We start from the raw sequence: 12608 nt of genomic DNA, 5'->3' as shown, positions 1-12608 counted from the left end.
CATAATTTCATAGAATCATAGAATGATTACAGAACAGAAGAGGTCATTTGGCCTGTTGTGTCCATGCCAGCTCTGCAAGAGCAATTCAGCTGGTTTCACCGCCCCCACCCCCCCACCCTTTCCCCATTACCCTCCAAATGTTTTCTCCTCAGATAATTATACAATTCTCTTTTGAAAGCCACAATTGAATCTGCCTCCATACTCTCAGGCAGTGCATTCCAGATCCTAACCACTCCCTGCGTGCAAGAGCTTTTCCTCATGTCGCCACTGGTTCTTTTGCCAATCACCTTAAATCTGTGTCTTCTGGTTCTCAACTTTCTATCATGATTGCAAACACATTTACTGAATCTCCTCTCCACCTTTTTTCAACCTTCTCTTCACTATGGAAAACAACCTCAGCTTCTCCAATCTATCCACGTAACTGAAGTCCCCCCTACATGGAACTATTCTTGTAAATCTTTTCTGCACCCTCTCTAAAGCTTTCACATCCTTCCTAAAATGCAATGTCCAGAATTGGACACAATACTCCAGTTGAGGCCGAACCAGTGTTTTATACAGATTCATCATGACTTCCCTGCTTTTGCACTCTCTACCTCTATTTATAAAGCCCAGGATCCCATATACCTTAACCACTTTTTCAACCTACCTTGCTACTTTCAACGATTTGTGCACATATGCCCCCAGACCACTCTGTTCCTGCACTTTATAATTGTATCCTTTATTTTATATTACCTCTCTTCATTCGTCCTACCAAAATGAATCACTTCACACTTCTCTGCATTAAATGTCATCTGTCACTTGTCTGCCCATTTCACCAGCTCAAGTCCTCTTGAAATTTACCACTATCCTGCTCACAGTTCACAATACCTCCAAGTTTTGTGTCATCCACAAATTTTGAAATCATACCCTGTACATCAAAGTCTAGTTTATTAATAAAAATCAAGAAAAGCAGTGATCCTAACAGCAACGCCTGGGGATCCCCACTATATATCTTCTTCCAGTCTGAAAAACAACTGTTCACAACTATTCTCTGTTTATCCTGTCACTCAGCCAACTTCATATCCATGCTGCCATACCATATCCTTTTCTCCTGACACACATCTGATCACTTTTTTGGCTTCTGAAGTTTCCTGTATTCTTCCCAATCAACCTTTCTCAAAGCTCCTTTTTCTTCCTTATTTTACAATCAATTTCCTCGTTGATTCATTTATGGCCATTTTTTGTGATTCTACCCTTGCTAATTTACTGATGTATTCAACCTTTGTGTTCTTCTTTATTCTTTCAAGGTATTCCATTTGTCCTGCACTGATGTGATAATAAATGATTCTCCCAGTCAATTTAATTTAGCTCCTGCCTCATAGCCTAATATTGTATACCTGAAACATTTCATAAAATAATTGGAATGACCAAATACACTCAGCTTCTCTCTTTACCTCTCTCTCTCACCCTCTTATAGCTGTTAGCAATTAGAATCTCTCTGTATCATAGGTGTAAACAATCAGGGCATTTAACCTTTCTAACCATATTCTTCAACATATCAATGCCAACAAAGCATAGCTTATAATTAACCCTTTTTAGTGATAATTGAAATAGCATTAACATGAAAAAAGACACATAGAGAGTGAATCTGTGATCTGTGGAGGTTCTCCTGCTCATCTGCTGTAACTTCACTCCTTCATATTTATTGGTAGACTTCTACAGATCTTGCTCCTCATCTTCCTTCACAACCTTGAAAAAATATTATGCTCACCAGCTTTTAGCTTGCTAGAGCATTTAAAAAAAAGGTTTAGTACAGAGCATGTTTCTGCCTGAGTGTATGCCACACAACCTATCAGGCATATACTTGGTCCAGTTCCGAAGTCAGTGCCGCACAACAGACTTGTGAGCAAAGTTATAGCTCATGGAATAAAAGGGACAGTAGCAACATGGATACGAAATTGGCTGTGTGACAGAAAACAGAGAGTAGCGATTTATGAATGTTTTTCGACTGGAGGAAGGTTTGTAGTGGAGATCCTCAGTGGTCGGTATTGGGACCCTTGTTTTTCCTGACATATATAATGACCTAGACCTCGGTGTACACAGCACAATTACAAAATTTGCACATGATACGAAACTTGGAAGCATTGTGAACTGTGAGGAGGATAATGTAGAACTTCAAAAGGACATAGACAAGTTGGTGGAATGGGCGGACAAGTGGCAGATGAAGTTCAATGCAGAGAAATGTGAGGTGATTCATTTTGGTAGGAAGAACATGGAGAAACAATATAAAATAAAGGGTACAACTCTAAAGGGGGTGCAGAAGCAGAGGGACCTGGGTGTATATGTTCATAAGTCATTGAAGGTGGCAGGACAGGTTGAGAGAGTGGTTAATAAAGCAGACAGTATCCTGGACTTTGTTTTTGTACTCTATGCCTCTATTAATAATGAGGTTATGTTGAACTTGTATGAGACACTAGTTTGGCCTCAGCTGGAGTACTGCATCCAGTTTTGAGAGCCGTACTTTAGGAAAGATGTGAAGGCATTGGAAAGAGTGCAGAAAAGATTCACAGGAATGGTTCCAAGGATGAAGTACTTCAGCTATGAAGATAGATTGGAGGACTGTGTTCCTTGGAGAAGAGAAGGCTGAGAGGTGATTTGATAGAGGTATTCAAAATCATGAGGGGTCTGGACAGAGTAGATAGGGAGAAACAAATTTAAAGTAAAAGGCAAAAGAAGCAAAAGTGACAGGAGGAAAAGCTTCTTCATGCAGCGAGTGGTTAAGGTCTGGAATGCACTGCCTGAAAGTGTGGTGCAGGCAGGTTCAAATGAGGCATTCAAAAGGGAATTAGACTGTTATCTGAAAAGGAAGAATGTGCAGGGTTACGGGGAGAAGGCAGGGGAATAGCACTAGGTGAATTGCTCAATCAGAGAGCTAGTGCAGACATGATGGGCTGAATGTCCTCCTTCTGCACTGCAACAATTCTGTGATTCTGAGAGATTTTGTTTGTCTTTAGATAAATGACTTTTCTTCAGACTAGAAGAATGACAAACTGCAAGATACATAAAAAATGAAATAATTTTATTAAACTTTCCCTTGCCTGTGGTGTATGTGTTTGAATTGTTTTACGACCAGGTTTGACCCAGAGTTGTAAATGTTTAATTTGCCTGTGTCATTTTGAATTAAAAGTTCAGTTGGTAGCTTCCAGTCAAGTGATCCACAATAATCTTCTTCCAAAATTCAGACTGATTCATTTGCATGATTGATGGAAAAGGTTAAAGTTATTTGTCAGCTGCACACATGAGTTTGTATGATGTGTTTAGGTTGTATAATTCTTATCTCGTACTATTTACATATGTATTTATTCAGATAATGCTGTGTGAGCTTCATTAATTGTGTTTTTGCATGTATTCCTGTCAAGTGTTGCCAATTACTGAGTTTCACATGGATTGAACAGCATAAAACATGGACACTGATAAATCAAACAAAAAGATTTCATAATGTAAGGCTTCCTTTACATTGCACTTCATATACATCCTGTAACCACTGAGTCTGCTGGAGAAAGACATTGAAGACAAATAGAATTTTCCAATCCAAAGAATGTTAAATTTAAAAGCCTTTTCTTGAAAATGATAGTTAACCCCTTTTGACTCTTTTGTTTTGCCAGCTACATATTGTTCAGTAATTTTTTAAAAATTGAATTGCAAGTATTTTGCATGAGTTCAATATTTCACCAATTGGAAGACAGCGACATCATGATGACAGTCGACCAATAATTCAATACATAGGTTACTGCAAGTAGGGTAATTGTTAATCCTACAATTCATACAACTCCTCAAGGAAATATTACTGAAAAGGTACAGATTGCGGATCAGCTAGAAGAAGATTCACTTATAGAACACCTCTTGTAAACTATTAAGCTTCCATAAAATACCCCAAATTGTAATGGTTAAGAACTTAGTTGTCCATGTTTCCAACTACTAAAGACGTTTCTAGTTGAAGAAGTACCACATAGCCATGTGGCAATCTGTAGGACTGCTAACAGCACCTGTTACAAACTTGACATCAGTATCAGGGATCTTCTTTTCTTGAGTTGCTGTTGATTCACTGTTTCCAGAGGAAATGGGCTGGGTGACACAGTGGTGCAGTGGTTAGCACCGCAGCCTCACAGCTCCAGTGACCTGGGTTGAATTCTGGGTACTGCTGTGTGGAGTTTGCAAGTTCTCCCTATGACCTTGTGGGTTTTCGCCGGGTGCTCCGGTTTCCTCCCACAGCCAAAGACTTGCAGGTTGATAGGTAAATTGGCCATTATAAATTGACCCTAGTGTAGGTGGTGTGGGGATGTGGTAGGAATATAGGATTAGTATAAATGGGTGGTTGATGGTTGGCACAGACTCGGTGGGCCGAAGGGCCTGTTTCAGTGCTTTATCTCTAAATAAAATAAATCAGCCAAAATCAATGGCAAGAAAAATGGTGACCTGCATGTTGCGGAGCTGCTGCGATCCTAAGTACAGCAGCTCATTAGCATGCCTGGGTTGGCCCATCCCCCCCAATAATGTGGAGGGGGCAGGGTGACAAGACAGCAGGTGCTGGCACCATATTTAAATGGCAGTCAGACAGAATCCATTTAAAAACCTTGGTGCTGGAGCTGACCAGCCAGCACAGAAGCCAGTTATCCGCATCTGGAAACCAATATCCCTGCAAGGCACAGGAGATGACAGAGGTGTAAGGAAGGATGGCCCCACAGCTCAGTGATGCCTCCCTGCTCACTCTCCTCCAGGCTGCAAGGGAAAGGCAGGAAGTCCTTTTCCTCAGCAATGGTAAGGAGAGGCCCGCTCGCCTGACCAAGCAAGCCTGGCTGGAAATTGCAGAGGAGGTAACCTGCCATAGGGCATCCGCCGAGACTGGGTCCAGTGCCGCAAACAGATGAACTATTTGACGCACACGGCCAAAGTGACACTATTTTTTGCAGCTCCATCTGACCTGGATTTGCCCACACAGAGCGGCACATGGGCGCGACTGCCATGTCAAAGCCACGGAGGTTGGCCGGGGATGACCCGGGTGGCTGCATGTGTGAAAGAACTCACCCTCATTGGCACCCCAGAGTATGGCACCTACATGCCAGGCTGAGTCCGTATTTGACGCTGATTGTCTCCCACCTTTTGTTGTAGCACACCTGTTGTGAAAAGAGTCTTGTTGTTGTTTGGAAATGTTATACATCTGCATCCTTATTCTTCCAGGCAAAGAGGGCACACAATGCCAGGGAGTCCTCCAGGACTGGCAGAGGGGTTCCAGACATCCGACCATTATCCCAGGCTGAGGAGGAGGCCCTTGAGCTGGGTGACAGTCAGGGAGGATGCTCCATTGCAGAAGTGGAGCTTGGGGTCCAGGATGAACATGCATCTCTTTGACAAATGCAATGATTAGTCGCAACATTTCATTTGTTGACACAATGCTGTCATGTCAGTGATATATACACCAGTGAACCTAAAACTGTACTCTTCACATTGTATCTTGCAGGGCGATGCTCTGAGGTGGCATCGGAGGCCCTGGAGAGTGGCAGCACCTTTGAGGAAGAGACAATTTCAGAGGATGCAGCGTCTCATGACACTCCCTCACCTTCCACAAGTGCAGCTACACTCACCTCGGTGGGAATCCATTTGGCTTTAGAGTCTGGGCCACAAGCTGATGAGAGCACCACACATACGCCTGAACAGGTAGCTGAGGCTGAGACAGCTGAGGCCTCTGACAGTCGGAGGCCTGTGGGTGGCCAGGCGCATGCTAAGTCCCAAGTTGATGACGAGCCTCCAGTGTCGACAGCACAGGGCATGCTGGAGTTGCAGGGAGAGGTAAGGCAACATCTGGCGCAGATGCCACAGCCATTAGTAGACGATGGGGGAGTCCATCCAGGCCATGACAGCTGCCATGTCCCAGGCAAATGAGCCCCACATGGCTTCCTCCATGGAGAGGTTGGCGACCCTCAAGGAGAGCCATATTCCACAGATGCGCGCTGACCTGCAAACCCTCACCTCAGCCATGAGCTGGATGCAGCAGTGGCTCGGTGAGAGAGGGACCAGAAGCCTGGAGAGTGTCTCTGCTGCTGGTCCTTCTCAAGAGAGCAGTGAGGTTCCTATGAGCCTTGAGAGGGAGGAGGCAAGCCAGTGGTCCATATCTGGGGTCTCCCCTCAGTGTGATTCCAATGTGGACACTGGCTCATCAGCCCCTCCACTGGTGAGTCCAGCTCCAGCAGCCACGATGTCTGAGGAGAGCCCTGCACTGGTGCTGGAGGCTCTTAGGCAGCTGGGGCCCTCCAGCTCTCATGCGCCCAGAGGACGACTGCCCAAGTCATCCAAAGCCAAAGGGCGTCCTGATCAGCAGCCTGTCTCCAGTCAAGTTGTTTGAGCAGAGATTGCACAGTGAAAGAGCACCTGCAAGCGGTTAAAAGAGACACCATGACACATATGGGTTTTCACGGATGAAATGCCTCTGTATTAATTCCTTCTCACTAAATGTGCTTTTCTAACAGGTGTCTCCTTTTTACTGCGTGAATGACACATGCCATCATTTGTCGACTATGCCTCCTCCCATTATCTCATTGACCTTAGACAAATGCCAATGTATGAAAAAACATCATCGCCATGCCGGTATGCATGATGTGGCACTGCATAGATGCAGTCATATGGGCAATGGCTCAGTTATCTGCTGCCTGTAATGGTGGAAACACAAATGTCACAGGTGCAGAAGACTGCCTACCAGATGAAGCATGATGATGTTTTACATGGGGAGTCTATTCTGCACCTCAAGGATAGTGGAAGCGCTCAGCAATAAGGCATTCCCAAGCTTCCCTTGCTCTTTGCTCGCCCTGTCTCCTGCTGATTTTCGTCCTCCCATGCACATATGCTGCTACATTTCCTCTGTGTCCTCATCGTCCGAGGATGTCTTCTGCTCTCATCTCTTATCATCCTGCAAGGCCTCCCCCCTCTGTATTGTAAAGTTGTGCAAAGCATAGCATACAGCAACAATGTGCACAACTACTTCTGATGAGTACTGCAGGGCCCCACCTAATCTATCCAGGCAGCAGAAGCGCATCTTCAGCATGCCGATGGTCTGCTCGATGGTAGCTCGTGTCAAGCCGTAGCAGACGTTGTATCTCACCTCTGCATCTCTGCTCGGGTTTCCCAATGGCATCAGGAGCCACGTCTGCAAGGGGTAGTCCTTGTCCCCAAGAAGCCACCCCTGGATCTGAGCCATGCAGTGAAGAGCATTGGCATCTGGGACAGGCGCAGGATGAATGAGTCATGGCAGATGCCTGGAAAGCGGGCACACACTTGCATGAAGCATTTCCTGTGGTCACGTACTAGCTGCATGTTGAGTGAGTAGAAGCCGGTTCTATTCAGGAATGCGGATGGCAGTCCGGCTGGAGCCTTGATGGCCACATGTGTGCAGTCGATGATCCCGTGCACCTGTGGGAATCCGGCAATGGCCTCAAATCCAAGGGCCCACTGGGCCTAACTCTCAGGGTCCATCTTGAACATAGTCACCGGCCTTCCTGTACAAGGCATCGGTGACTTCCCTGATACAGGGGTAACTGCTGACTGTGAAATTCCACAGAGGTCGCTGGTGAGTCCCGGGAATGATATGGAGGCCTAGAAGTTAAGATCCGCAGTGACTTTGAGGGCCATAGGCATAGGGTGTCCAGTAAACCCCATCAGCTACAGTTCAACTTTCAGCAGTGCACAGAGATGCATCACCGCCTCTCTGGACATCTACAGTCGTCTCTGACACTGATGCTCTGAACATCTGCAGCTATGTCATGTGAGGCCTGTAGACCCGCTGTCTTCTCTGGCATCGAATGCACCTTGGTGGCTGCTGCACGCTTCCATGAGCTTCCACGTGGGCTGTGCCTGCCTCTTGGTTCCGTCTCCAGTGGAAATGGCTCCTCACGGCACTTGGATCAAGAAAAACAGGGTGGACCAGCCCCATCTGAACTCTGCAGGTGAACTCGGTTCCTTCAGTAGGTCAATGGCACCTATCAGGGCAGAAAGTGATGTAAATTGGTGCTTGAGCTGCGTTCCGACATTATCTATGTGGCATGACATTGCCCATCTTAGCTTTGCATAAAAACGGGGCAACATGAACACTGTCATGTTACTGACATTGCGTGGATGCAACCATCGGCCACATGACCTTCGACGCATACCATTTTAGGCCCCTACGCCACACAAAGAGGCCATGGAGTGCTATTGCTTTCCACTCCCCCAAACAGTGTTGGCCAATTGCAGGGTCAGCCCCCTTCACCAATCCGTTCAAACTTTAGTGAGCACGGAGTGATCCCTTTGAGGAAGAAGGGCACGGGATACCTCCCTTCTTACTTGCCGAGTTTAAACCCACACATTGCAGTCTCACACCCACCATCACATGCTCTGAGGACGGACACTTCGGTGCCTCTGGTTTTTCACGGACGTGAAAGTGAAGGCACATGAGTGCTGCACGGCCGGATGAAGATTGCAACCTGCTGCCTGAATCATAGCGGCCTGCATATTAATGAATGGTAAGTGCCCATATGCATATTCAAATCCGGATCCTGTCTCTGAGCAGCAGGGGGCGCCGACACGAGGCCTCCCCGCCACCGGCAAGATAGGGTTGGGCCCTGCCGGCGTCGAGGTCCATGGCGGGCCTCATCCAGGGCAATCTTCATGCCCCCCTGCCACAGATCCTGACGTCAAGGCCTCTATAAAATCCAGCCTAATAACTTGCAGGACTATGCAAAGGCACAGAAATACTGCCAAACTTCCAGTTCCAGCTGACTGCTTCTCTTCTATACTATGCTTTTCCCTGCTGGAGAACAGTTTTTTCCATGTCCACTGAACTGTGTCAATCACAGAACAATGGTCATCTATAAGGTCTCTGATTTTCCTGATTTCACTCACTATTGTCCTATGATTTCCAAGTAAATTTGCCATGAGTACACTTGCCTTTTTGGGTATTGAATTATCATTATATTCACTATTAAGCGGCCATGCATATATGTTTATGGGAATAGTCATACACAGATCTTAGCAGTTCATTACATCCCACATTTCTGTCTGGCTATTGGGTCCATTTTGATGGTATTCTTCAGGCAATTTACAGGGTGTTAAGCCTATACAACTCTATCTTTAACTAATATTCTTCTCTTATATGATGAAAGGAAGCTTCACAGCACCACAGGGGTAGACACATGAGGGTGCATGACACACCATTCATAAGTTTAAAAGGTTGAAGTCGTTAAAATCTACAGTTTGATTTGAAGTAATAAGATTAAGTACAGGTTTGACTTGCACATTAAACAGTTTCTTTTCTGTTTGTATTCTGTCCTAATTTTAATGTAGAGTCCTTGCATTTATACAGACTGAAGAATTGTACATTTCAGGTAACACATTATTAAGCTAAATTTCTCATATTAATACCAATTGCATTTTTCACAGCTGATATATTTACCAAAATGTTAAATATGGATGTTATAAGGTGCATCCATAAATGTCACAGCTGATGAAATGGCACATTTTCCCCCATTTGTCAAATGGTTTAGCAAGTCCTTAATAATAGTGACAGACTTGCTAATTCTTTTGGGTAATTTCTGACTGCTGCTTCTACGATTGGACACAGTTTTAGTATTGGATGGCCTTTTAAGACAATATTTGCTTTGGCATTTCAATCAACAGCTAATGGGCATTTCAAGATTAATGGGTGTAGGTGGTGCCAGCATTGACATCCGACATCATCACACTTGAACCATATTTACAAGCGGCGGAAAGCAAGTCAAGTGCAAAAAGCATGTGCTTTGGAAAATCGGCAATTGAGAGCTTGTTAAGCTGTTTAAGTATCTAATTGAATGGTACTTTATGTGCCTATTTGAATTTTCCAGACAGTGCCCAGGGGCCACAGGGTGTCAGAGCCCCAGCAGGTATTTAATGATGGCAACCGTGCAGTAGCTGAGGTCATTGCTGCGTTCAGCAGACGTCGGGTCAGGCAGTTTGACTTCACAGGAAGGCTGGTGCAGCATGGCCAGAGTGATTTGTGTCGAGGAGGCGGAGTAAATGTGCCAGGAATTTCAGGTCGAGCCTCCATCATGCCATCTAGCTGCTGGCACGTAGTTCCATTGAGAGGAGGCTGAGAGGAGGGTGGGATGGGGTGTGTTGAGGAAGCAGCTGGCAGACTGGGCCTTCAGACCAACAGTGCCCAAGTGCTATGGGCATTGTCCATTCAGGAGGCAGGTCGTCCAGAGAGGAGGAGAACCTGAGAGGGAGGGAAGTGTGGGCACATGGATCTGGACAGCAGCAACCTCAAGTTCACCTGCAGGGGCAACCTCGGGATGGGGAAGCACCAGAAGGCCGCAGAGGAGACAGTGAGCATGCACCAGCATGGGGAAGAAGGCACCCTGTAACAAGGGTATATAGCCAAAGAATGAGCTGCCTCCAGATGGTGGAGCAGTCGTGTCACCGAACACTGCGACTCCCCTGAGAAGCTATTCCAGAGCTTTGTGCTATGATGATGGATGAGCTGAGTCCTACTGAGATTTGTTGTCACCCAGTGCCAGTGGCCATCAAGGCCACCGTGGTCCTTAATTACTATGCCTCAGGTTCATTCCAGGGGCCCACTGGCGATGGGAGTGGTATCTGACAATTCGGAAGGACATGAATATTGAAGGGTACATGACATTTAGGAACGACAGTAAGCTGGGAAAATGTGGAGGGCTGACTCTGTTAATTGATGACAATTAATACATTAGAGAGGGATGACCAAAGGTCAGGAAACCAGGATGTAGAAGCCGTTTGGGTCGAGATGAGAAATGATAAAGGCAAGAAGTCACTTGTGGGAGTGGTGTACAGGCCCCCTAACAGTAACCACATGGTAGGTGAGGGTATAAAGGAAGAAATAATGGGTGCTTGTCAGAAAGGTACAGCGATAATCATGTGGAATTTTAATCTACATATAGATTGGAAAAATCAGATGGGTAGAGGTAGCCTAGATGAGGAGTTCATAGAATATTTTTGGGATGGTTTCTTAGAACAGCACGTTCTGGAGCCAACCAGAGAGCAGGCTATACTAGATCTGGTATTGTGCAACAAGATAGGATTAATTAATGACCTCATAGTGAAGGCGCTTCTAGGCAGCAGTGATCATAATATGATTGAATTTTACATTCAGTATGAGGGAGAGAAGAGTGTGTCTAAGGCTAGTATTTTAAACTTAAATGAGGGCAATTATGAGAGCACGAAAGCAGAGGTAGCTAAAGCGAACTGGCAATGTAGGTTAAGGGATTGGTCAATAAAGATGCAGTGGCAGACATTTAAGGGGATATTTCAGAATACACAAAGAAAAATTCCAAGGCGAGGACCCACCACGCGTGGTTAGCAAAAAAAGTTAAAGGTAATATTAAACTTAAAGAAAATGCATATAATTGTGCAAAGATGGGTGGCAGGTCAGAACATTGGGCAGAATATAAAAAGCAGGAAAGAATGACTAAAATATTAATAAGGAGGGAAAAATTAGAGTACAAGAGAAAGCTAGTGAGAAATATAAAAACAGTAAGAGTATCCATAGATACTTGAAAAAGACAAGTTAACAAAGTGAGCGTTGCGCTTATAGAAAGTGAATCTGGGGAATTAGTAACGGAAAATAAGGAGATGGCAGATGAATTGAACAGATATTTTGCATCGGTCTTCACCATAGAGGAGACAAGTAACATCCCAGAGATAGCTGTAAATGAGGAAATGGAAGGGAGGGAGGAACTCAAGTAATTGCATTCACAGGGGAAGTGGTACTGAGCAAATTGTTGGAGCTGCAGGCTGACAAGTCCCCAGGTCCTGTTGGACTTTATCCGAGTGTCTTAAAATAAATGGCTAGTGAGATAGTTGATGCATTGGTTTTAATTTTCCAAAATCCCCTAGATTAAGGAAGGTTCCGTTAAATTGGAAAATAGCCAATGTAACTCCTTTATTCAAAAAGGGAGGAAGACCGAAAGCAGCAAACTACAGGCTTATCATCTGTCTGAGGGAAAATGTTAAAAGCTATTATTAAAGATATTATAGCAGGGCACTTTGAAAACTTCAAGGTAATCTGGCAGAGTCAAGGAGTCAAGAGATAAGGCACCACATCAAAGGTTATTATGGAAAATAAAAGCTCATGGTGTAGAGGGTAACATATTGGCATGGATAGAAGATTGGCTAGTTAACAGGAAACAGAGTAGGCATAAATGGATCATTTTCTGGTTGGCAAGATGTAACAAGTGGTGTGCCACAGGGATCAGTGCTGAGGCTTCAACTTTTTACAATTTATATAAATGACTTGGATGAAGGGACCGAAGGTATGGTTGCTAAATTTGCTGATGACACAAAGATAGGTAGGAAAGTAAGTTATGAAGGAGACATAAGGAAGCTAAGAAGGGATATAGATAGATTAACTGAGTGGGCAAAGATCTGGCAAATGGAATATAATGTGGGAAAATGTGAAATTGTCAATTTTGGCAGGAAGAATAAAAAAGAAGCATATTATCTAAATGGTGACAGATTGCAGAGCTCTGAGATGCAGAGGGATCTTGGTTTCCTAGTGCATGAATCGCAGAAGGTTATTATGCAGGTACAGCAAG

Source organism: Heterodontus francisci, chromosome 5 (assembly GCF_036365525.1).
Source record: "Heterodontus francisci isolate sHetFra1 chromosome 5, sHetFra1.hap1, whole genome shotgun sequence".
NCBI lineage: Eukaryota > Metazoa > Chordata > Chondrichthyes > Heterodontiformes > Heterodontidae > Heterodontus > Heterodontus francisci.
Note: the sequence above shows the minus strand (reverse complement) of the source record.